Source organism: Schistocerca serialis, chromosome 2 (assembly GCF_023864345.2).
Source record: "Schistocerca serialis cubense isolate TAMUIC-IGC-003099 chromosome 2, iqSchSeri2.2, whole genome shotgun sequence".
NCBI classification, from domain to species: domain Eukaryota; kingdom Metazoa; phylum Arthropoda; class Insecta; order Orthoptera; family Acrididae; genus Schistocerca; species Schistocerca serialis.
In genome coordinates this window covers 1,144,884,793-1,144,911,274 of record NC_064639.1, presented here as the reverse complement: position 1 = coordinate 1,144,911,274, position 26,482 = coordinate 1,144,884,793, and positions in this window count along the sequence as shown.

Sequence of the window (26,482 nt, the reverse complement as noted above, 5' to 3'; positions counted from 1 at the left end):
TTCATTTACTCCAGTACTCACATTTTATCACATACTACTGTATTCTGAAAGCCTGGGGACAATATACTGCTCCTCGTAAACCACAATAATTAATGCTCGACGTCTCTTTGGGTACTCGATGTTTATGTGGGGTAATGATAGAATATTTCACATGGTGGTGAGTAACTGTATAATTTACTGCTCTCAGGCGTGTGTGTGTGTGTGTGTGTGTGTGTGTGTGAGAGAGAGAGAGAGAGAGAGAGAGAGAGAGAGATAGATAGTGGTTGTGTGGGTGTGTTGATGTATAACTGACGAAATAGTGTGTTGTAAGATGTACACTGTCTGCTTGAAGTTCTTCTTCCCGGCGAATGGAAAGTCTTTCCTCGGAGAATACACGTAGGAACTGATGTAACAGGCTGAGTTATACGGTATTATTTACGTACCTGTAGAATTTTAAAACAGCAGCGACTGTTCTGAGACGTTTTGCCACACAGCGTTCTCTGTCGTCGCAGATTGCCCACGTTTTCCCACGTTTCGTTGTCAGTCGTTCGTGGCTTCCTCTGTCGTTTGCCACGTATACAGTTCGCTTTTATTTTATAGTTGTGCTCTATTTACCGAGGCGACGACTTTCACAAGGTATTCACAGTATGAAAACAGACACTGGTGGATATTTCGTGCAGTCTGAAACAGCCTTCACCGTCAATATGCAAATACTATTCCGTTTTATGTGCATTTTTTAACATCCGCATTCTACAGTGGTATCATGTTCGTAATATCATGTAAAAAGTGAGTTTTTGTATCGCGGTATAAGGCAGCCAACCGACCGTCGATACAGTGCATAGGTTAAAATGTTTGTTTGTTTGTGAAATGGATATCTGCATTACGATTCGTTTTCCGTTTGAATTTTGTTTTGTTTTATTTCGCTCTTTTCAGTGCGGAATTGCGCCACGCTGTTTATATCGACACTGTATCTGGCAATTTTTGACTTACTTTTAACACCATTTTCCACAAAGGATTAGGTTAATTACTGCGGTGGGATTGGAATTACAAGGTAGATAGTTTCAAGTATCGCATTAGAAGGGTAATGTAGATCATTTTACCAATTATACGATGCAATACACATCACTATGAACTTATTCGCGGATATTATAAATACTCTGAGGATCCGCTTAGAAATAATTTGCAGGAATGTGTTACACTCCTAAGTGAGTAAGGTGTTTAAATCTAGCGCTTCTGCAGAGATGAAACGATGATGTCTAAACATCTGCATGTTCTGTCTCCGATACTTACAAACAACAAAACAGTATTGCAACATTCGAGTACTGTCTGTCATTTTTTTGCTGTTCTTTTAACATCCAGGTAATTACACGGAAACTGCGGATTACATCTACATCTACATCTACATAGATACTCTACAAGCCACCGTACGTTGATTGGCGGAGGGTACCCTGTACCTTATAATTTAGACTGGTGGGGAATATTGGTTTTAAATTTCAAATTAAAAAATCTTTGCCTTTTGTTTTTAGATTTTTTTAACAGTCTCGAACAACGAACTATATACGCCATTTTGATTCTTAGAAATAACTCCTAGGTCTAAAACTTACTTTGATTCTAAATATTTTCGATCAAAAATAACGGATCCAGAATGTACAACGTATTTCATAAACACAGCGAGCAGACATAACTGGTCAGCTCCAACTGTATACAGGCTTTGTGCTAATCTAAGATATTTACAGTCACTGTAATCGATGGCCTTGCTATCATTTAGTTCCTCTCTTACGCCAACAGACTGACTTGTCTAGATGCACATTACTAAAAATTGTTAAACGTAGAAACACATTTGGAACCGTATTTTTCTGGTTTCTGGTTGATCAACAGTCAGTCTTGCAACTCTGTTTCTATTTCAGTGCTGTAACTACTATTGTAAGTAACTTTTGCAGACAGTGGTTTTGAGCACGGAAATGCGTTCATATAATAAGCAGTGGAGTGTGTTGTACTTAGAATATGAATACCTAGCAAGACATAATTTTCTCTTCTTCTTCTTCTTTCGGTTGGTAATTCAGTCTACTGACTCATTTCAGAATCACATGAAGAAACGCGTTCTACAGACTAACATAAGCAGTTTCCGCCATTTGCTACAATTTTTCTTTCCTCTCTTTTTTTGCCGAATATGGAATCATGTTATGGGCAGCGTTTGTAAATATTTCTAATTTTGCGTATTTAAATGCTGTAGAATTTAAAGCTATATTGGCTATACTACTAATTGTTTAGTTACAGAGTTGTATGTGAGGTAAAGTCTACATATTTTTAAAATGGATCATACGGTATAACATGTGGATAATTAAGTCACACTTTCGCGGTCGTACACCACCTTGTATCTTGAAACAGAAGGAGATCTTTTAACGTGGAACATGTGATACTTGCAAAATAACAAAATTTCGTTAATTTCTTTAGAATTTTACTTGTGTTGAAAATGGAAATTGATGCTAGTCACAAATAGCCCCATTTGCAAAATGTCTGTACCTCGTAACTTGGTTTTTGGTTACACTTGTACTGAATTTAATTTCACTTATTTATTAATTATTGCTGTGTAGTAGAGCAATACTGACACAGTACTGAGAAGATTTTCTCGATTGCAATACGTATAAATCACAAAAGAATATTATTCCTTGTAAATACATAAAACTGCAACCACTCACATTATTGAATAGTTATTGATTATTCCATGAGTCGGATTTCGAACCTTTTCAGGTTTACAGATTGTGTAAATATATGTGAATTGATGTACCAGCTGGCTATGAGAATGGAAACTCACATATGGACACTAACAGAGAAAACGCCACGCATACTGTCGCACAAGTTCCATCTTATTGTCACAGAGCGAGCATCCAGCGTTATGCTAGAAATAGTGACATAACTTCCAAAAAACTATCTGAAGATAAACGTGAGAAGGTTCGAAAACTGGTCCATGGAATAATAAATAACTATTTCAAAACAGTGACTGATTGCAGTTTTTTGTATTTACATTAAATTAACAGCCACGAGTACTAAAATATTCGTAATGAATAAACTTATTTATACTTTGGTATTGAGAGCTGGCATACCGTTCCGGCTAGCGACATCCCATTCATTTTAGCGATGATGGAATGGATTAGTATATTAACAACAATTACATGCACCAATTGCACGTAGAATCTTAAGAAACGGTATGACAATGGCTGCAGGAGCAGTCACTCTCTCTCTCTCTCTCTCTCTCTCTCTCTCTCCCTGTGTGTGTGTGTGTGTGTGTGTGTGTGTGTGTGTGTGTGTGTGTGTGTGCGCGTGCTTTTTGTATTCTGAAGGGATTTCACGCATGCAATATAAAGTTGTGTAGAGGCAGACAATGGGCCATCAGCGCCGGGCGAGTGTTAGGGAGAGCAAACGGCCGTCATGGGGGCTTGTTCCCTTGGCTATGTAGGAGGCGATATCGTTGACAAATTGGGGCAGTGAACCCACACCTGAGGGAAAGCAGAGGAAGGGAACTTTGTGCATGCGACTGGACAGTTGCCGGTCAGTGGTATGCCATAGACTGCCAGGGCCGAGGAAAATACATCAAGGTGCAGTCGAGGTGCTAAAACCGCGACACCCACAGTTCCGTAAGTCTAACCTGCACCTTGACGTTAACAAGAAACGCTTGCGCTGTGGTGTGAGGGAATTCAGAGAAGTGCTGCAATGGGCGTGCGAAAGCAAGGGCTCTGGTCGCAGGTAACATCTTTACAAAGAGCACTGGAAACACCACCGACTGTGAGGTTATTGCGTCGCTGGCGGCCTACCAAGCCGATAGCGAGAGTCAATAAGAAGTTTTATTCCTTTTTGTTTCTCATTATGTGTAAATCGCGTTGGTGAGAAAAACACCCTGCGTCATTAGTAGACAGTCTGCGACATAGGTCCTTAATTTCACTTTTTTTACTGAGAAGGACATTGAAGAAGTCAGCTGGGAAAAATTAACAGTTAAATATTTCTTTACGAGCTCTGATTTCTCGTATTTTATTACGATGATAATTTCTCTGAATGTAGACTGGTAATAGTACAATTTTTCTCATTCAGACGAGAAATTTGGTGATGTAAATGTGAAAAGATCTCACGGCAACGAAAATCTACCTTTATTTTAATTATTGCCACTCCAACCCACTTCCATTTCCGTGACATTCAGCCCCCTATTTCGCGATGATGCAGAATGACCTGCCCTTTCTCTGAACTTTTTCGATGGCCTCCGTTAATGCTATCTGGCAAGGATCCCATACCGTACAGCAGTAATGTAGACAGTCTCTTTAGTAGATCCATTGCATCTTCTAATTTTAATAAAACGCAGTGTTTGGCTTAATTTTCACACAACACTATCTAAGTGATCATTCCAGTTTAAGTTGACCGTCATTTTAATTTTTAGCTGAATTGACAGTCTCCAAAGATCTTTTGATATTCACATGGATGAGCTCACACTTTTCCTTATTATGGCTTTGTTAGACAGAAAATGAAAGCATCAGCTATTAAAAAATTTAAGAGGACTGTTCAGGTAGTCCCTAAATTTTATATACAGATTGGGAACACTTCCTAGGGGAACACAGAATATCATTACTGTTTTACTCGATGATTTTCCGTCGATTAGTACATACTGTGACCCTTCTGACGGGAAACGACGAATACAGTCGCACAGCTGAAGCGATACTACACAGGGGCGCAATTTGGCAAGACGTCTCTTGTGAGCAACTGTGTGAAAAGCCCTATGAAAATCTAAAAATACGGAATCAATGTGAGATCCTCTATCGATAGACTCATTTTTTCGTGTGGATAAAGAGGTAGTTGTGTTTCACAAGAACTACATTTTCTGAATCCGTGCTATGCGTTAATAGACGTTTGCCTTCAAGGAAATTCATTATTTTCGAACACAGTAGATGGTCTAAAATCCAGCTGCAAAGAGACATCAGTGATATGGATATTTAATTCTTAGGATTACTTCGGTTTCTGGTCTTGAGTGCTGGTTTGACTTGATCAAATTTCTAGTCTTTTGGTATAGTTCCTTCGTCGAGCGAGTAGTGTGTAGTTGCTAAGTATGTCGCAATTGACTCAGCATAGTCTGAAATGAAGTACCCAGAACGTGAATATGTTCAGTCTATAGCTTTTCTCTCCGTCGTGTCATAATATTTCAGTTCATTACATACCGGCATGGTAGCTCATTAGAAGTCGAAATAGAAAAGAGAAGTTATATTGTATCTTGACTTTTACACTGCCGGCCAATAGACTGCTACAACACGGAGTCCTCGTACACTTAGCAACAAACTAGTCTGAATTGTATAACATACCGGGATATGCAAATGACATTTATTTATTTGCATCAGCATAAAATAAGTACGAGAGGTGTTCAGTAAGTAATGTGGCACACTTTTTTTCTGAAAACAGATTGGTTTTATTCAGGGGTCTAGTACACCATATTATTCCCCACTGTCTTAGCTACTAAATCCTATTTTTCAGCCTAATCTATGCTCAACGCGACGGTTTTATGGCATATAAAACTCTACTTGTCGACGTCGCACCTAAAGTCTTGCTATATCAATAACCTCCCCATCACCCACTTATTACTTTCCGTGGAGTGCACTCTTCATTGGGCCAAACGGACGGAAGCCGGAAGATGCGAGGTCCCGGATATAAGGTGGATGAGGAGAAGAGTCCAGTGAAGTTTTACGAGTTCTTCTCGGGTGCGAAGACTTGTGTGAGGCCTTGCGTTGTCATGGAGAAGGAGAATTTCGTTTGCATTTCTGCAGTTTACTGAGCGTATCAAAACGCACTTCAGAGTTGATCGTTGCGCCACGAGGGAGGGTATCAAACAGAACGACTTCTTAATAGTCCCAGAAGACGGTCGCCATGACGTTATCGCTGGAGAAGGAGAGAAGTGATGTGGCGCCTCTCCATGGATCGCTGCTTTGTTTCTCGTTAGAAGTGATGAACCCGTGTTTCATCGCCTGTGACGATGTTCGACTAAAAATTGTCACTGTCAACCTCGTAATGCGCGAGCAATTCTGCACAGATGGTCTTCCAGTGTCTTTTATGTTAGCCAGCAAGGAATCCAGCAGGCATACATCTTTCAGTACCCCAGCTGGTGGGCGAGTGTATCAGCACTACCAAGAAAGACATCCAGCTGTGCTGCGAGATGTTTAATTGTGATCTGCAGATCACCTCCAATGAGAGCGTCAGCACGCTCCATCACTGCAGGTGTCAGTTGTGTGCGCCCAGCTGTGCGCGATCTTCTCGCAATGATGCCAGACGCCTCTATCAACGACTCACCGTGATTTTGTTCACTGCCAGATCTCCGAAAACATCCTGCAAGCACCTAGCAATAACTGCGACGTTCTTGTTTTAGCGCAAAAGCAGCTCAATGGCAGCTCCCTGCATTGAACGTACCTCCGCTGCACACACCATTTTGAAGGCTACGTATAGCGCTGCCAACTACCGGAAATTCATGAAATAGGGGCTGAAGCGGGAATATTCCTCGATGCCTAGCAACAAATTCCGCATTTTTTCAACCGAAATTGGCCGAGAAAAAATATGTGTTGCATTACTTACTGAACGAGCATCGTAAAAATAACGCCATCTATATTATCTATGTACTCGTAAGTACACCCAGCGGGCGTCTTATACTGTAAACGCATTTCTAAGTTAGTTGTTTGTGTGAAGATCGTGTTCTGAATTGTGTAAGAAGACAGACACAAGAGGGTGACCCATCGATTTTGTGGGATCCGCAAATACCACACGGATATGGAATCAATTGGTTCATGAGAGCCATACTCAACTCTATGCAGGGGTCTCAGCGTCAACACTCAACTGACTCCTAGACACCACTTGGCAGCGACTACGATTAATGAAATTTGCCATTAAGTTGAAACAGAGTGCAATGATGTATCCACACATGTCATCCCAGCTCAGTGCGACTAGATGCCGATCCAGGTCATGAACAGTGTTACTACCAAGTTGCCAGTCTTGAGTGCTAAATTTTTGACACTGTAGTCCCAAAAATTACGTACAAATTCCATCATGTCTTTTACTGATGTACTTTTTAAGCAAAAGTTAAGTTTCGTTATATATCATGCTCCGTCACGTATTCGTATCGTTTTCATATTTCATAGACTAATGTTATGTAACTTCGTAATATACACTCACATTTTAAATATAGGCTATACTTACTCTGAGAAACATAATTAAAGGGTCTCTCTTTGCGATATAGATGTCTCACATATGGTACAAATGGTCTACAAACTTCCCTCGTAACGGTTGGAAAAACGTGGCAGCCTGTGACGTCACGTTCTGACTAGGTGAGGTTTCAAATATCATGGTATCGAAACGTGCGAAAGAAGGCCAGAGATCAGAAGTTCGTGTGAGATGTTACGTGGCTTAACGATGTAACAAATGGTTCAAATGGCTCTGAGCACTATGGGACTTAACTACTGAGGTCATCAGTCCCCTAGAACTTAGAACTACTTAAACCTAACTAACCTAAGGACATCACAAACATCCATGCCCGAGGCAGGATTCGAACCTGCGACCGTAGCGGTCACGCGGTTCCAAACTGACGCGCTTAGAACCGCACGGCCACACCGGCCGGCAATGATGTAACACTGGCATAAAATTTCACCACAATTCTGCCCAATGCCTCCGTGGACGTGTCATATGATGGGACGGTCTTCACATCACCCTCTTACTCACGTATCCCTTCTTTTGATGCCCGTGCGATGGAGGTCAGAACCATGACGCTCAACGTTGAAAGCGCATGGTTCTTTTTTATGGGTGGCTCAGGAAATTTCCAGACACACCGCTGCTCTGAATAGACAAGAAAAGTCGTCAATGAAACCACCCTTCAGGCGTCGTTTCTCACACACATTGCGGACACGCTGTGCAGAGAGCAACGAATCATCAGACGAGTCAACCCTTTGTAACAACAACAACGCTGTACTATTGTACACATAATAATTTTTTCTTTTGATTTTCGATAAATTAGTGTAATCGATGTTCTGATTTCATTTCTTTTTTGTTTCATGCCATTATGTTAAAGAAACTGTAAACAATTTTCGATGTGAATATTAATGTTTATGTCAAATTTCAAGCAATATTATAACAGAATTTAAATGTAAGAAACGTTGAAACTATTGTAAGATGTTAAAATTGTAATTGTGCGTCTGGTCCATACGTAGGCAATGTATTAGGATATGTAGAATGCAAAACCTCGGGTGAATACCCTGTCTGTAGGGGAGCGGTAAAAGGTGGATGGCAGGCGAGCGCGGGAAAATACACACGGCCACTGTACGGCATAACGGGCTCAGAAGTAGTTGTCGGAGTTGGGCATTGGTCTGAGCAACACGTTCTGGATCGAGGAGGCTCTCCTGGAACACGTAGTTTCATTGAGCCTCGGATATGCCGTTCCGACGCCTATACAGCATGGCAAAATTCCATAGGCACTAAATGGAAAAGTATTGCGACGCTAAGAAGAAGTAAAGTGCCGATACGTCAAGAGCCATTACTGTGGTTATATGTGTGCTCTGTGCCTCGCCCTCTCGCCGCCTGCCAACTGCCGTATCGATACGAACAGGTTGAACTTTTTAGTACTGTATTCGTATGGACCAGTGTTACTTTTATTCCATACTGTTCAATAACAACTTAAAATTTACCAGAACTGTCCTATCATTTAATTATCCTCACAACTAACCTAGACAGGGTCCTTTCCAAATGTTGTGCAATCCGAGTGTCCCGAGATGAAAAATTAAAGTTTGTGTTAATAATAATTACCTGCAGACCTAGCTATGTTAGAATGATGTTCAAAGAATTTTTTTGTTAATGAACCAATAGACGAATAACAAGGTCTGACAAAGTTGGATGATAATTTTGATATTGATTTAGTAATGAAGCTTAATTGTTTCGAGACAGATGTAATGGTATTTAAATGAGCAGGAAATAAGACAAAAAGAGTAGTAAATCATATATGGGAAATCTTGAGGGCATAATGATTTCAGTAATTAATTGTTTTAATACAGTGATCATAACAGTCTCAAGGTTTCCCCCCCCCCCTTTTTTTTATTCATTTGAACTCTGAAGTGTTCTAAACTGATTTGACCAGCAAAGTCAAAGCCAAAATAGAAACCCAAATTTATCAGTCTTTTACCTTTATCAAAATTGACATTGTGTGTGTGTTTCGAAAATGCTATTTCTAGGGTAACCTATGCCCGATTTTAATGAGATAAATAGACAGTACGAAGTTTTGTAGTAAATATTATAGTGTAATGTTATGTATTTATGGTTTATCCATATTAGTACAGAAAGTGAAATTATCAGTTCAGTAGATTTTCTGGTTCTAAAATTTACCATATTATGCAGTGTTATTACGTGTGGTTTCGCATGAAAGTACATTAACTTGTACAGGGAAGAAACTCAGTTAATGCCTAATTAGGCTGGCGACCGTATTATTAACAAATTGGTAGCATCTTCTGTGTTGTTTCTTGTCTGTACTGACGTGTAGTTGCATTTCGGACTTGCTTGACGTATCATTGTTTTTACAGAGTGGGTGTAAGTCTGATTTGCCTCCATTCAGGTACACGCGGTCAATTTCTATACAAAAATCCTTTCTCATAAGGTGAAGCCCATCCACTTACCATAGTACAGGCTTTAATGAGTATCGTGTGCACTAGCGCAATGTTACACCTTCTCTAACAACATCATGGACCTTAAACTACATTGAATGTGATCGAACCCTATTGGATTGTAGAACGAACGCAACTTTTTTCTATGGGGTTCAAGGTGGAACCACTGAAACATGTTCAAAATCATTCGATGAAATCTGCATGTGATCCAAAGTAGCAAAGGGTGTCCACGCTTTTTTAATCCTCACTCTCCAGTAGCGCAGTAAGAGGAGAGGGGGAAGGTGCGACACGGACCTATATATTAATAAAACGACAAAGGGTCACTCTAAGACCCACCAGCCCAGTTCAGCAGCACCCTCGGGGTCCCCTTGCACTTTTGTAGAGCATTTTAAAAATGTAGCTATGCAGAGAGAACCCTTTGAGAGTGTCCTAGGTTCCTGCAGGCAAGCAACGTCCTGACTCCCTCCGATCCCACATGCGCACTAGCATTGGCGAGAGCAGCTGCGTAACCTGCCTGCAGGCGCTTAGGTCTCCATCACGGGTTGTCTCCCTACAGGCATATTTTTTAAAGTGCTCAACGAAGGGAATGGTGGGCAGGTGGCAACGAGGGTGTCTGCGAAGTGGATGGTCTTAGCGTATCCCTCCTACCCCCCCCCCCCCCACCAATGATCACCCAATAGGAAAGTGAGAAGCAGGAGGGCTGAAAAAGCATAGGGACTCTTTGCTGCGTCGGATCACATTTATATTTCGTTTGATGAGTTTGAACGACTACTAGTTGTTCTTTTACTCCAGACCACTGTTGATTCTTGGCGGCGGTGCAACTGTTACGTTGTTTCTGTCGGCCAGCAGTTTGAAAACCGTGTGCTTCCAATGCCGGTCGCCACGATTCTGACCTGCGTCGCAGAGGCGTCAAGAGGTGGGGTGAAATGTGGGTGAAAAGGGATGTGACGACCTTTACATCGTGTCACACGTCCACGAAGGCGTTGAGCAGAACTGTCGTGAAGTCTGGTGCCAACGGTGCCAATTTGACATTATTAATATCGTATGTCTGGCCACTATTGCGCGCATGTCGACAAATTACTGCTTGAAGCGTCGTTGAGTCTCAATGTGACGTCACAGGGCGCCACGCTTTTGTAGAATTATAGAGGAAAGTTGTGAGCACCTTTGAGCCAAATTTCGAACTTCTACGTCGCAATGGGAGACAGTTAAGGGTATTCGAAAAAGTAACTCTTTAATAGTTTCGCTGAACGCAGTTCCTTAAAAAGCAAAACATTTTCGTTCTGCATTTATGTGTAAACTAAACTGGGTCTGTCGGTTTACACGTTGCTTGCCCATCTGCCCAACAATTAAAGAACTTATTAATGATTGTTGAAAAACGTTGTGACTGCGACTAACAATATAGCACACAGCGTTATATAAAATGAAAAACGCTTTAAGTGAAGACGTCCTTCGCGATGTTTGAGTCTCTGTTTTACAATACAGTAATTGGGTATTGATCTCATGTCTGGTTGATAGCTCAATCGTTCTCGGAAATTAATGGTGGGTTTTCGCTCTGGTTGTCATTATTTCTATTAATGATATGTCTACAACGAGTAGATTTACATTTCTCCTGGAGACCATTACATCCGTTTTTCATAAATGAGTCTCCTAATAGCTACATTCCATTTGGCTAGAGTGTTTAGTATTATAGTTATTGTTCCTAGTTAAGCAATCCTTGATTAATGTGCTAGACATATTTTCTTAGAAGAGTAGCTTGAAACAAATGCAGGATGACACTTTGGAAACCCACAGCGATTAAGATATAGTAATTTATCGTCTCTAATTACCCTGATATTGACGAGACGTTAAATTTCACACATCTCGTTTTATATAAACCCCGAAATGATCCTATCCTGTCCATTAATATTTTCGGCGTGGCGTACAATATTTCCTCTATAATTGTTTCTACGGCGTGTTCTAATCTTTTATTAATAACTTTCCTAGAAGTGAGCTCTAGACAAAATTAATTTTTACAAGTATTTCTTTAAAAGTCTTCCACTGATCTAGAGATGACGTCTTAGTCTATCAATCAAAGCATATTCGGTCTCTGCCGCTGATTAAATGTTGAATAAATATTGTCATCGATGGCGGCCGAAGACTTCCAGTACATGCAGAGACGCACTTTCTGCCAACGACAGTCACCAACGGCATGAGGACGCAGAAAGCGATATAAATAACACTGTACCAAGTACATACCGTGTGTGTCCATAGGAAATGTTTCCAGAATGAGATTTTCACTCTGCAGCGGAGTGTGCACTGATATGAATCTTCCTGGCAGGTTAAAACTGTGTGCCGGACCGAGATTCGAACTCGGGACCTTTGCCTTACGCAGGCAAGTGCTCTACCAACCGAGCTACCCAACCACGACTCAGTTGGTAGAGCACTTGCCTGTGTAAGGCAAAGGTCCCGAGCTCGAGTCTCGGTCCGGCACACAGTTTTAACCTGCCAGGAAGTTTAATATCAGCTCACACTCCGCTGCAGAGTGAAAATCTCATCCTGGAAATATCCCCCAGGCTGTGGCTAAGCTATGTTTACGCAATATCGTTTCTTTCAGGAGGGCTAGTCCTGCTTGGTTCGCAGGAGAGCATCTGTAAAGTTTGGAAGGTAGGAGACGAGGTACTGGTGGAAGTAAAGCTGTGAGGACGGGGCGGGAGTCGTGCTTGGGTACCTCAGTTGGTAGAGCACTTGCCCGCGAAAGGCAAAGGTCCCGATTTCGAGCGTCGGTCCGGCACACAGCTTTAATCTGCTAAGAAGTTTCATAGGAAATGTTGTCCGTAAATGATTAAAGTGGCGTAATGGTCTCTCCATTGGGAAAAGATGCCGGATCAATACCCCACTCGTACCTCTGGGAGGGGTGTGCCATGGGAGGTCACTATGAGAAGAACATGAATAATCAATGGAAGCTTAACATTCAACGAATCGGAGTTTACACTGTCAGAAATTTGAACGCGGTAGGGATGCTAAAAGATGTGAAAAGGGACGTGTAAAGACTCAGACTAGGTCGTGTGGTGGTCAGCGAATGAAAGAAAGAAGATAAGGCTTTCTATTCCCACGGTTATAAGATGAAAACACATGCGGCAGAGAATGGTGTAACGGAGATAGGACTGGTAATGAGTAGGAAAGTATGATAGTGGGTCGGTTACTGTGAACAGTTCAGTGATAGTTGTGGAAATCGGAAGTAGGATAATGTCATAGCAACAACTCCTTCCTAATTTGCCAGTATGGGCCTTTAAAATTCCGTACACAACCTCTGATTCATTCTGTCCCATTTCTAACATCCAGTCAAAGAATGGTTGTTCTTACCTTCTGTTAAGCACTTATAAAGACGGGAGAGAAATCAGTACATTTGATGTCAAAGGGCACTGCCCCATTAGTATTACATGCTCTGATGTAGCCCACCAGCAATGCTGCTTAATATTTGCTTTAATTTGTTGTGTAGCACGTGGAACATGATGATGATGCGAGATCGACAGCAGTAGTAATTACTTGGAATCAAGTAACAGCACCAGTCATACTTTACCATACCATAAATGGTCTCGGCCACCAAGGCCATTTTCAAGTGGCTGCCTGAACAATACTGAAAAACAAGGTATGGTGGTATAAGTTATATGAAAAAGAAAGTAACAGTGAACATTGTCAGATCAACCATGCTAAATAAATAATGTTGTGTAACTACTCACCCACAGTTAAGACTGTGACATATACCACAACTAGAAAAAGATCTGAATCAAGCCAAAATACTTAGTAGGAACTGATTTAAAATAATCACTCAATTAGAAAAACGTGCGACGGAAACTTTGAGTTGGTGTATAATAAGGCGTAGAAGATCCCAGACCAATTTGATATCATGTAAATAGGTAACATGTAGACATTAAACATGTGACCATATATATAAATAATAAAATGGGTTATTTGTGCTATGGCATCTCAAAGAATCAGGCTATTCGTAAGGGGTAAGTGAACGTGATCCAATAGCATTAGATCAACCATATTAAAATACGTATTTAAAGTATTCAGTGTAGGGGGAAATAGTTATATGTAATGATAGCATCCATAGCTAAAACAGAAATCAAAAGAATCGTGTAAATAGTAACGGGTGAGAAGCGGAGGGCGTTATTGCAAGTATCTAATCAAAAAGTAAAGATTACAGAAGAGCTATAATAGTTAACCGTTATTAACAGCCGGCCGGAGTGACCGAGCGGTTCTAGGCGTTTCAGTCTGGAACCGCTCGACCGCTACTGTCGCAGGTTCGAATCCTGCCTCGGGCTTGGATGTGTATGATGTCCTTAGGTTAGTTATGTTCAAGTAGTTCTGTGTTCTAGGGGACTGATGACCTAAGATGTTAAGTCCCATAGTGCTCATAGCCATTTGAACCATTTCTTATTAACATGAAGTTAAAAATGAAATATAACGTTGCGCAGTGATCGTCATGATTATACTGTATACATCAGATATTTTGCATATACTAATCAAATAAAAGAAAGAGGCTACGTAAACTCAGTACAAGAGACAATTTTTAAGAGAATAAATATATCATGAGCAGCTAAACGTACTTTCATAAACAAAAACATTGGGTAATGATATGTGGTTTAAAGGATGAAAGGACAATGTAGATGTACCATCTGTCGATACAGATTGAAGAAAAGTTTCAGAAACATAACCGTCGTTGTAACCTGTTGTATAGATGGCTGAAACACTAATTCAACAAAGTGAGTGCGTAGAGTCGGTCCAGACGTACGTAGAAACGTTGAGTTTAAGATGTAACCTGAAGTTTACTATACCTTTATTAGCAGTAACGATATTACTAATAAATTTAACAGCAAAATTAAGGATACGAAGTAGACGAAATAAAGGAGTTCTGCTACCTTGGAAGTAAAATACGGAATGGCGGACGAAACAAGGGGGACACAATAAGCAGGCTTGCACAAGAAAATGCGTGTTTCCACCCAAAGAAGTCTGTTAGTGTCAAACATAGAGTTTAATTTCGAGAAAATTTTCTGAGGCTATACGTATGGAACAAAGCAAATATGTGGTAAAGAATGAGGCATTGTGAGAAAATCGGAAAAAATAAAAATTGAAGCTACTGAGATACGGTGCCGTTGATGGATATTGAAAATTAGGTGGACTGATGAGATAATGAATGAGGATGTTCTGTGCAGAATCGGTGAAGAAGGGAAACACTGACAAGAACGAGGGCAGGATAATAATAAATTCCTTAAGGCGTCAGGGCTTAACCTCCGTCGCACTAGAAAACTGCAGGGGAAGACAGAGATTGTAATGCTTTAAATGATAATTGTGAACTTTGGGTGCTTGTATTACTCTAAGTTGAAGAGGCTGGTGAAAGAGAGATATTCGTGACGGCGAGCACCAAACCAGTCAGAACTCTTAAAAAATATTTCAATATTTGCAGTACAGTTATTTCGTAATTGGCACCGTTTGCTTTTGTTTAATATACATAGTGTGTCAGCTAAGAAATGTCACCGCACATATATCCTAAAAGAATAAATGTATCGAGGTTCGGTTTTCGCCAAGTTATAGTGGACAATATGGCGAACTTCCTGACGTTCGCAATTAATTTTTATCGTTCACTTTTGCCGAATTACGACATAGATTTCTTTTACTAATGAAACCATATATTTTTTTCTGCGGGGTTTGAAAGAAGCTTCTACGAAAACTTCAACGACACAACATGTACGGGGCTTGATCAAACAATATCAAAACAAGACCGGCGAAAACCACTTGCCCGTCGTTAGGAGAAGAGGTTCCGCAAACGTCTGCCTTATTACACAAAATTTAAGCAAACACGTAACGTAGGTATGATTCTTGTGTTTACCTCTGCGCTTGAAGCTTGAACTTCGCAAACATTATAAAAGAAGTTCTAGAAACTGGAAGCGTGGAGGATAATATACGCCGAGGGAAAAGAAGAGGAACTGATCAAAGAAATGAAACAAACATTTTAGCTGCAGTAACACACAACAAAATGTCATTAAAAGGCGTCTTGAGAGTACGAGAGGGAGCAACCAAACGAGTTTTCTGTGACAGTAGTTCCAATAGCATTTCGTGCTGTTCACATTTCGCTGCATCTGCTGCTTCATGGCAATGACAACCAAATGTGGTTGCGGTTCACCGAATGTTATAACGAAAAGTGCGAAGTGCCATGACATATCTACGTAAAATTGTGTTTGTGGAAGAAGCTTCGTTTACAGGCAATCTTCGCAATGTGCACAAATTGTCAGTACAAAATCCATGTTGACTCAAAGAAGTTAATAGGAACAACGCGCTTGGTCCACCAACATTTTGTGCATGTTTTTCAGGACCCATATATTGGTTCCAGTCTTATTTTTGGAATTTTAGATACACTCAAGTGTCTATACTTCGTAAGATATGCTGCTGCCGCCGAAACTGAAAGCCATTCCACTGGACATAATGCAGTCAGTTCGGTACTACCATGGCGTATGTCCCTCCTACTACGCACATGCAACGACAGACCTCTTAAGACAACATATGGAGACCACTGGTATTCCTTTATCGGTGCAGAAAACTAAAACAAGATGTGTATTACGGAACGCTGACGACTCCCGAAGAAATGAAGTGACTTATAACACAGGTCTGTGCTGCTGTTAACTCAAGATGAAATTTAGCGTGCAGTATTGTTTTTACAGAACCAATTTATAGTGTGTAGTAATGCTCAAAATTAACATTTTCAGCACCTGGTATCACGTCCGTGACAATAAGCGGACGAATTTTACCTGAGTTACGTGTTTCCTTACATATGGTATAAAACGGCAAGCTTTTCTGGAGCCTCATCTCCTGAAGGCGGGACAATAGTCCGCGCGCTGTTATCTTTATTCTAGTTTATCAAAGCCGATACAAGTTATGTGGTTGAAGTTTTCTTAGAAGCTTTTAGAAACTGCCGCAGGAAAATGTATATAGGTCCATTAGAAATAAAAAAAAGCCGGTTTCGTAATTCGACGAATACAAACGATAAGAATCGCTTTCCAACGACAGGAAGTTTGTCATACTGACGAAAACCGAGCGTCGATGTACAGGGCTATTACAAATGATTGAAGCGATTTCATAAATTCACTGTAGCTCCATTCATTGACATATGGTCACGACACACCACAGATACGTAGAAAAACTCATAAAGTTTTGTTCGGCTGAAGCCGCACTTCAGGTTTCTGCCGCCAGAGCGCTCGAGAGCGCAGTAAGACAAAATGGCGACAGGAGCCGAGAAAGCGTATGTCGTGCTTGAAATGCACTCATATCAGTCAATCATAACAGTGCAACGACACTTCAGGACGAAGTTCAACAAAGATCCACCAACTGCTAACTACATTCGGCGATGGTATGCCCAGTTTAAAGCTTCTGGATGCCTCTGTAAGGAAATCAACGGGTCGGCCTGCAGTGAGCGAAGAATCGGTTGAACGCGTGCGGGCAAGTTTCATGCGTAGCCCGCGGAAGTCGACGAATAAAGGAAGCAGGGAGCTAAACGTACCACAGCCTACGGTTTGGAAAATCTTACGGAAAAGGCTAAAGCAAAAGCATTTCTTAAACAGGAGATTGGAAAACCGATGGATCGGTCGTGGTGGAGATCATGATCAACAATTCATGTCATGGCCTCCACGCTCTCCCGACTTAACCCCATGCGATTTCTTTCTGTGGGGTTATGTGAAAGATTCAGTGTTTAAACCTCCTCTACCAAGAAACGTGCCAGAACTGCGAGGTCGAATCAACGATGCTTTCGAACTCATTGATGGGGACACGCTGCGCCGAGTGTGGGAGGAACTTGATTATCGGCTTGATGTCTGCCGAATCACTAAAGGGGGACATACCGAACATTTGTGAACGCCTAAAAAATCTTTTTGAGTTTTTGTATGTGTATGCAAAGCATTGTGAAAATATCTCAAATAATAAAGTTATTGTAGAGCTGTGAAATCGCTTCAATCATTTGTAATAACCCTGTATTTTTTCATTCTGGATATACACTGCCGGAAAAAATATTACACTCGGAAAGAGACGTCCGTTTTGATCCCACGGCATGTGCCACCCGAGGTATAGTAGATGTACTGATAATGATTTCAACGTCGTCCGTCAATAGATGGGGTAGTGGCATAGCAACGAAAGCGCCATCTCTCTCTACCCTTTCATAGGGAATGCTCAAGGCAGAAGACTCGGTGTGGCGCAGATGTGTAAAGCAAGTAGGCAACCACGCCAAACAGACGCATTCGTGCCTCCTACAACCAACTGAGCGAGGTTTAAAGGCGTCAAATTGTGACCTTCCAAGTGGCGCGATGGTCTTTTTGGAGAACTGCCACACAATTTGGAAGTGATGCGTCCGTTGTCCAACAATGTCAGTATCAGTGGTCACGTGAAAATTCTCACACCACTAGACGAGGTTCTCGACGTCCTTGCAAACGCAGTTGCCTGCCAGGATAGCCGTATTGTAAAGGCAGCAGTGGCAGATCCTACAGCCACCACAGCACAGATAGGGAGACTCGTGATCCCAGACGTGTCAACACGACCTGTGTCAAACCCATTATTATCAGTGGGACTGCTGATGGGCACACCTCTTGCCCATCTTCTACTCGACGTCGACGTGCTCGATTCGACTGTTGCCGTCAGAGGATCACCTGTAAGATGAAATGTCGTGCCGTTGTCTTCATCGATGAAAGAAAATTCTGCCTGCAAGTGATTGTCGTTTGCGCGTATGACGTAGACCTGGGGAGCGTTATCTCGCAGAGAGCATTCTCCAAGGCACATTGGCACTACCCCACGGCTTATAATCTGGGGGGCGATAAGCTGCAACTCTCGTTCACCGTTGGTGTTTCAGGAGGGAACGCTAACCAGTGCTCAGTTCGTGCAGAATTTTTACTAGACCGCTTCATTTGTCGTTCTTGCAACAGGACGATACGTTGTTCCATCAGGATAATGGTCGCCTAAACACTGCCCGTGAAACTCAGCGTACTCTGAAACAATGCAGGAATTTACATGACCAGGATGATCTCCGGGTTTGTATCCAATCGAGCACGTATGGGAAACAATAGGACCAGAACTGTCTCGTGCAACTCTTAAGCCAACAACTCTTAATAAACTATGTGAACAGGTGGAGCAGGCATGGCATAACGTACCCCAGGACAGTATTTGCCATCTGTATGATTGACTGGATGCTAGAGTCAACTCCTGCATTGCTGGCTTCTGGAGGCTACACAAAGTGCTCATATCGGTGTTTCAGCATGGGTCGATAACTGGTAAGAACGGCTTGTACTATTGATATGTAGCTGTAATCATTTCATGTACTCCATACGAACCTCAGCAACTATAAATTTTGAGTGAATTTTTTCGGCAGTGTGTTTTCGGTGGCCAGTCTTAGCTGCCTCAACGTGTATAGGAGGACACTTGGACTTTTTCGTGTTCAGACGTTCGTATTTCAGTGTCCTTACATTCTTTTGTTTGTTCTTTTGTGTGTCTTATCGTCTTTGGAATATATTTGTCCACGATATATATCTGCAGCTATGACCGCTCTTTCTTATAACGAAGTGTTCGACACAGTGAACTTCAGCATCAGAGAAGTGCCTAAACACGGATACAATTGTGTGTGGGTAATCGAGACATACTGGGTTCATTCAGCTGACTGAAGAGAAAGCTGGCTGGCTCTGAGCACTATGGGACTCAACTGCTGAGGTCATAAGTCCCCTAGAACTTAGAACTACTTAAACCTAGCTAACCCTAAGGACAACACACACATCCATGCCCGAGGCAGGATTCGAACCTGCGACCGTAGCGGTCGCGCGGTTCCAGACTGTAGCGCCAGAACCGCTCGGCCACCAGCGGCCGGCTGAAGAGAAGGGAAATAAACTATGTTACGACCCGTTGCGTGATGCACATTTCGTTTGTCGCTGCCGTTCGACGCAAATATCTGTTTGGAACAAGTTTCGTTTGTCCTGGCCGTTCAATACAAAGAATACTACTTCAGTGCTTTGTATAACCGCTCCGTAAGAGTAACACAAACTTCGCCAGAGTACTACCAAAATAACGACTCGTTTGAAACAAAGAATTCGCTGCAGTCAGGAACATTCTAGAAGTTTGGCCGTGACAGTAGCAGCACAACTATTCTGGGACCGCCGTCAGCTTCCAGCCAGCTAGGGACACTGCGAACGGCCTACAACGGGCCATCGGCCAAATACGAGCACAAAGACGATCGGAGATGGGGCACGTCGCTGGCGGAGAAATCAACAGGTCCGCTAATGAACTGAGCCGGCCAGATAAACAGTGGACGCCCTTAATTAAGCCGGCTGGCCTCGTCCGTCCTTTTTGTGTGCGCCCGCTCCCCTCCCCTCCCTCCACTCCTCCCCACCACTGTCACCCACTAAACCACCCCTAGCCCCACCCCCTCCACCTCGGCCCTCTCTGGCCCAGCCAATCCGCTTTGAGCGTCGTGCGGAGGAGGCCGACTGTGGGCGAAGCGCCACTTGGCGCCGGATAGCAACCCCACTCCCCAGTTTCTAAAAAGAATGCCTTCTCCGAGGGCTTTGGCCAAAGCCACCTTAATTCCTCGGATGAACTGCAATTCGAGTGGGTTTAATTATAGTCTTATCATTTGCAATGGATACTGCGCTTGTCTATACTTTCAAAACTTATCGTCTAACCTCCCATTGCGCGTACCAGTATTCGACTGTTTCTTCCAAAATTTTGGTCATGAACTAATACAGGAAACTGAATACTCATATTCGGAAACTAACTGTTTCCGTTCTACCTATCAAACTATGTGTTGTTAGCATATTTCATGCATCGCTAACTAAGAGAAATTTTGCAGGTAAATTGAAACCTGCATCACTATTTCACTATCACTATTTCGAGATAAACCTAAACCCATACCACTGATATAATTTTCTCAAAATCTTGAGCAGGTGGTGTAATCTAGAGTAGAAGCTCATCCAAGCAACAATAATATCTTTAGACATCCACAACACGTATGCTGAGTAATAATATGTTCACCAACCTGTGAAACACCCAAGAACATGGTCACAGTACTGTACGAAATACAAAATTGAAATAAAATACAGTGACAAACATGACCTGGAAGGTCAGAAATTAGGATGTAACGCTCATAAGAAGATCGAAATGTTATCTCAAATCCAGCACTAACTATGGTACATCTTACGAACACAGGAAACAATTTTAAATAGTATCTATCCAATCCTCAGTGATTCTGTGAGAAGCAGGCACTGATCAGTTCGAATAAAGATAATAAACTGGGTCGGGAGAGTCAATATCAGAATCACGTATGTTTACTTGTTTACTAACACCTTGACCGATAACCGTGGAATACAATTACATCACAAACGTGAGTAATATATGAAAAATCAAACACCATAATATCTTACAGCAAAACACATAGAATAATGAATATTTACGTTTTGTTTTTAGATACTAATATATTTAGACCATTTTGTAAAGGACTTTATGTCCACATGTTTTACTAAAAGTCTTCATTATCTTTCATTTCTTCGTGCATTATCCATACTTGCAATACCTTTGTATCCCATACTCATTCACTACGATGTTAGTGAAGATATGTGATTCTAATGTTGACTCTTCCAAGCCAGTTTATTGTCTTTAATTGAAATAATCAGAGTCACTATGTATTGGATCTGTACTGCCTGAAATTAATCATGTGTCTTGTGTTTTAGTATGATGCATAAGATGAATTTTAGATTTGTAAAACTGTTTTGACGTAAATCTTCTTACGAATGTTACATCCCAATTATTGAACTTGCTGGTCACATTTGTCACTTCATTTTATTTCATTTCTGTTTTGTACCTCATAGAGGACAGTAAGCATTGTCGTGAACTCAGACAGGATGGTGAATAAAATATAATACAAGTCTTCATTCACGCTATGTATTTCATAAATAATATACAAGCTGGTATCCATTAGGAATATACGTTTAAACAATAATATACTAGATAAATCACTGTTTGAATTTCAGAAGAGTTACTCAACTAAAAATTCCATTTACATGTTCGTGCACCAAGTTTTACAAAACCTAAGTAACAAAATGGCAATGGTTGGGTGTTTTGCGTGACTTATCTAAGATATTTGATATTTCAGATACAATATCCTCCTACACAATCTGAGGTTTTATGGATTTTATAACATAGCTAACCAGTGGATTTTGTCTTATCAAACCAAAAGAATGCAGAATGCTGTACCTAGTACTTTAACCAGTATAAGCAGCGGAGATCCTACTTGAGATATAATCTTAAGTCCAATATTGTTTCTCATATAAAATAATGACTTCCCATGTGATGTAAAACATGTATAATTAACTTTTTTCCAACTGACTTCAGAGGTGGCATGCAAATCTCTCAGTTTATCAACACTGTCAGTCGCATTAACATTCATATTTAAGGTCATGATCTCGATGATCCCCAGTACTACGTTTGGTATGTGGGGTTTATGACATGAGGAAACTTTGGGCAAAATGTTCATATAACTACATGTGTAGCCTGTAGAGAATGTGTACCCACGGGGCCATAGTGGAGGCGAGGGACAACAGCGAGAACGGTGGACTGCAGGCCATAAATGCTGTGACCAGTGACCTGGTTGTGCGGGTGATTCTGGGAAGCAGCGCTGTGTGCATTGTACCTGCAGAGGGACTTTGGGCCATGGCACTCCCCTCTTCCACCGGTCACTGTTTCACAAAACATTTTACCTGGTCAGGCGAAAGACCATTGCGAAGGTGACTTCTTAGTGGAAAGTGGGTGGACGAAGCCATTTAAGAGAGACTGCTGTAATCTGAGCTTTTGTGCAAACGTTGGGGCAGTCATAAGACTCCAAAAGTTGTCATCTTGGACGCTGGAACAATATAGATGAAGCAGCCGTCGCACATGTTTAGTGGAGGCAACATTGTAATTCCCCTGACACCAATAACTCATCAGGTTCTTTTAGCAACATACATTTCATGGGCATGACTATTTGAAAAGCGTAGCAGCCTTCTTTCAGAAATTGGAAATGGTAGACTTGGAAAGACTATATTTCTCTGTAAATGAGGGACTGTGGTCCTGACTATGAAGGTGCGCTAGGAGTACGAAATTTTGATGTGTTGTAAAAATCCATAAATGATGACATTGGAGCTTTTCGTCGTGCTATGATTATGGACTCTGTGACCGAGCGGTTCTAGGACCTTCAGTCTGGAACCACGCGCCCGGGACGGACGCAGGTTCGAATCCTGCCTCGAGCATGGATGTGTGTGATGTACTTATGTTAGTTATGTTCAAGTAGTTCTAAGTTCTAGGGGACTGATGACCTCGGATGTTAAGTCCCATAGTGCTCAGGGCCATTAGAAACATTTTTTACGATTATGGGAAAGGGGTGTGTGTGTGTGTGTGTGTGTGTGTAGGGTCCTTGAAAAACTCTTACGGATCAAAAATGACTCAAATGGTACTTCTAGTGTTAAAATACAAAGGCGAATCGGCCACATGTGGAATAGGCTGGTTTGGTTACATATGACGACCGTGTCAGGGCTTTTAACTCTTTTCTGGTGAAGAGGAGCTTGAATTCTGTGTGTGAGAAATTTGGTGATAAACGTCCATGACAATAACATGAAAAGTAGCGTAGAAGAGACGGTTTGTGACAGTACGACATCGTCTTTTGCAGTCCGTCTGAGTCCCTATGAGACAGGAAAAGAGATTTAGTAACTATGGCTATTTCTAACGGCAATCCAGAAATGGTGAATATCAAGATGGAGCAGAATAGCGATAACAGCGCTTGCTGATGACACATGCGCAATCGCAAAGAATGATGCTAATGGCCAACAGGAGTCATTACTGACTACTTGTCACGGTGGGATCGAGATTACGCAGTCATTAAGTGAATGAATATCGGTATTTAAGGCAATACGAAAATCGACTACAGTATCTCTTTAGCAGTATGATGATACGAAGCAAACGGTGGGGCCAGATTATCATCCACCTACCTCTCCATTAACAGAAATACTGGAAAACATGTTCAAGAACATGTTGACAATGAATCAAAACATGGGGGTGATGCAACCCAATATTACGACTCAGCTTCAATTAGTAGCAAAAAGAATCAGCTGGAAATCCAAAACACGAAAATAAAATTGAGACAAGAATTTCAAAGTCACACGTCAACCTAACAGGTAAATGGAATGAAATTTAGCCATTCTCAGTATGCAGTCAGTGGAAAATTGAACTCACTTCTTCTATTTAGTCGGTAAAAACTGACTTCACAGAAGTCCAAAACAAAGTAGATGATAGCAACAAAACATCTGATACTGAATTGCAAAGAATAGAAGAAAGCGTAAAGCCAAAAGTAGTAATCAAATTTCAGGAATTGGAAAGACTAAGAGTATAGACGAGACAAAAACAGGCGTTGTGGCACTTGAAAATACTGTTATGAAAGTACAAAACAGCGCAGATGGTGAACCCACTGAAATACGTAATGCAATCGAAGCATTGCGTATCGAGTTCCAAAGTAAAGCGAGTAGTACTCCTTTTATGGTATAAAAATGAGTTATTCCACAAAGAGAAAAAGTACAATCTGCAAACCAAACAAGGAGGTTGGCATACGGTCGATTTGATAAACATTTGCAAACGGGTGTCACCCAAGTACACGAAGAATAACGAAAAGATAAATTTGTCAACAGATGCGATGACAAGCACTGTTAACACGTGGAGTTTGAACCTGGATTCGTTGAACATGACGTTTTCCCAGTTCAAGTGAACGTTTTTAGGAGAGTTTCGGTAGGTGCAAAAACAGAATAAGTTGGGGCGAAAATTGATCGTAAGAGAAATGCCATGAAAGATTACTGTGAAAACTGGTTGACACAGTTAGACTTTCGACAGATAGGTGCTCAGAATCTGATGTCGTGTGGGACTTATGGAAGAGACTACCTAACGATTCGAAACACTATGTCAACACTAATCAAATTATGTTGTATGATTCTTGGACAAGGTCGAAGACAAAGATCGCTGGTGAGAAACAAGCGACCAGAGATCGTTCAGGAATGAAAACACATCTGAGAGAGGAGGTAGAAATGAATATGAAATAAATTGATGAGGGGACGCGGCAGAGGCCGTGGCAGAGGCAACTTCAGTAATAGTGAAGTGTAGAGAGAAAACCAACATCAGCACACATTTCTGGTCTGTTGGGCTCGGAAAAGCGAAATTAGTCCAATAAAAGTCAACAGCGAACCTATGATCAATTTGGAGGCACGAATAGGTAGGCCGAGCGTAGTTCTGTTGGAAATATGTTTTACAACCGAGACAAGGTAAAAGTATAAATCGGAGTACAGACACCAGGTGCAGTAGACCAGACAACAACCATACATGTAGGTGAAGTGGAAACTATTCAAACGGAAAAGGATCGAAAGAGAAAAGGAGAAGCAGAGAATTTGGATCAAAGAGAAAGTGTTTCGGAAGTATCAAAGGAGGGGCATGTTGTACGATTAGGGCAGACCGTCACAAAGCAGGTAACTTTCAACTGACAGAAGGACGATGATAATCCAAAACTTAAAGTGAAGGAGAACCATTCCGATTTTGAGAAATTTTCAGTAGAGGAGGAAGGTCATTACGAGGCCAGTGATTACGAAAGTGAGAGTGATATGGTACGGTGTCGATCAGTTGACCTCAACACTCTAGAATCTGATATTATTGTTGCTAAAGTCAATAATGTCCAACGACCAATCAGATCCATAGAGGATGAGGTGAAGGATTATATGTGTGATTCGCAAAGCAAGTTGTCAGAGGAAGATGAATGAGATCAAGAGATTTATTGATTAACCGAGCGAATCTCTGGCATAGGGTAGAGCGAAAGAAAGTGAGAAAGAGCTCCATCCAGAGACTGATGCAAGCCCAAAGAAGTAGTGATGACGAATTTATCTTTCCTCCAGGAGTAATTGATACTGTATGAAGTACTGCCCCGTGTGAAGTCAACAAAGCTAAGACAGGGTTAGATGGAGAAACCGAAGTTACCGTGTCTCCACTGGGACCAAACATATTTCTAGCTGCTGAAAGAGACAAAGATGAGGAGAAAGAAAGAGATGTGCGGTAGAACGCGCAGGTACTTAAAAACATAGAGGAAAGGAAAGGGAAAAAACCTCTTGATAAACAGACACATGTAAAGATAGGTGACACTCTTCGGTAGAATCTAGCTGTGGAAAGGGATTTGTTGTGCTAAAATGCGCAAAATATGCAAGAAAACCCTAGAACACAGACAATAATATCAATTGAAGTCTATGATCATGAATTATATGTTCTTTTGGACACTGAGGCACAGGTTAGTATTGTATCCAATGCGTTCTTTGAAGTAATCAAAGAACATCCAGACGTGGAGTGCATTCCTGTGCAAGGTGTAAAAGTAATGTCAGGAACTAGGAAAGTGAGGAAACCGAGGAGAGACTAGGAAAGTGAGGAAACCGTTAAGTATCAGATATTGGTCGTTTTTAAAATACAGCAGCAGCTACTTTCAAATGCCTTCCTGGTCTGCATGACCTGAGCCCAGAGATAATACTGGGCATAGATTAGTTAGATAAGCCAAAGAGACGATCAGTTGTCGACTGAACATAGAAGGGAAACTTTGTGGATTCCTCTGGAAGAGTCGAATACCTTAGAGGAAAGCCAATTAAGACAACTGGAAATCATCCAGTTAACGGCGACTGATGGCGTAGGATGCATCCTGGAAAATTATCATGTTCAAGACATGAGTAAGAATAAAAACGAACACTTAAACTTTATGAGGTTGGTGGATTTAACAGAGGGAATAAAGTCAAATCAGA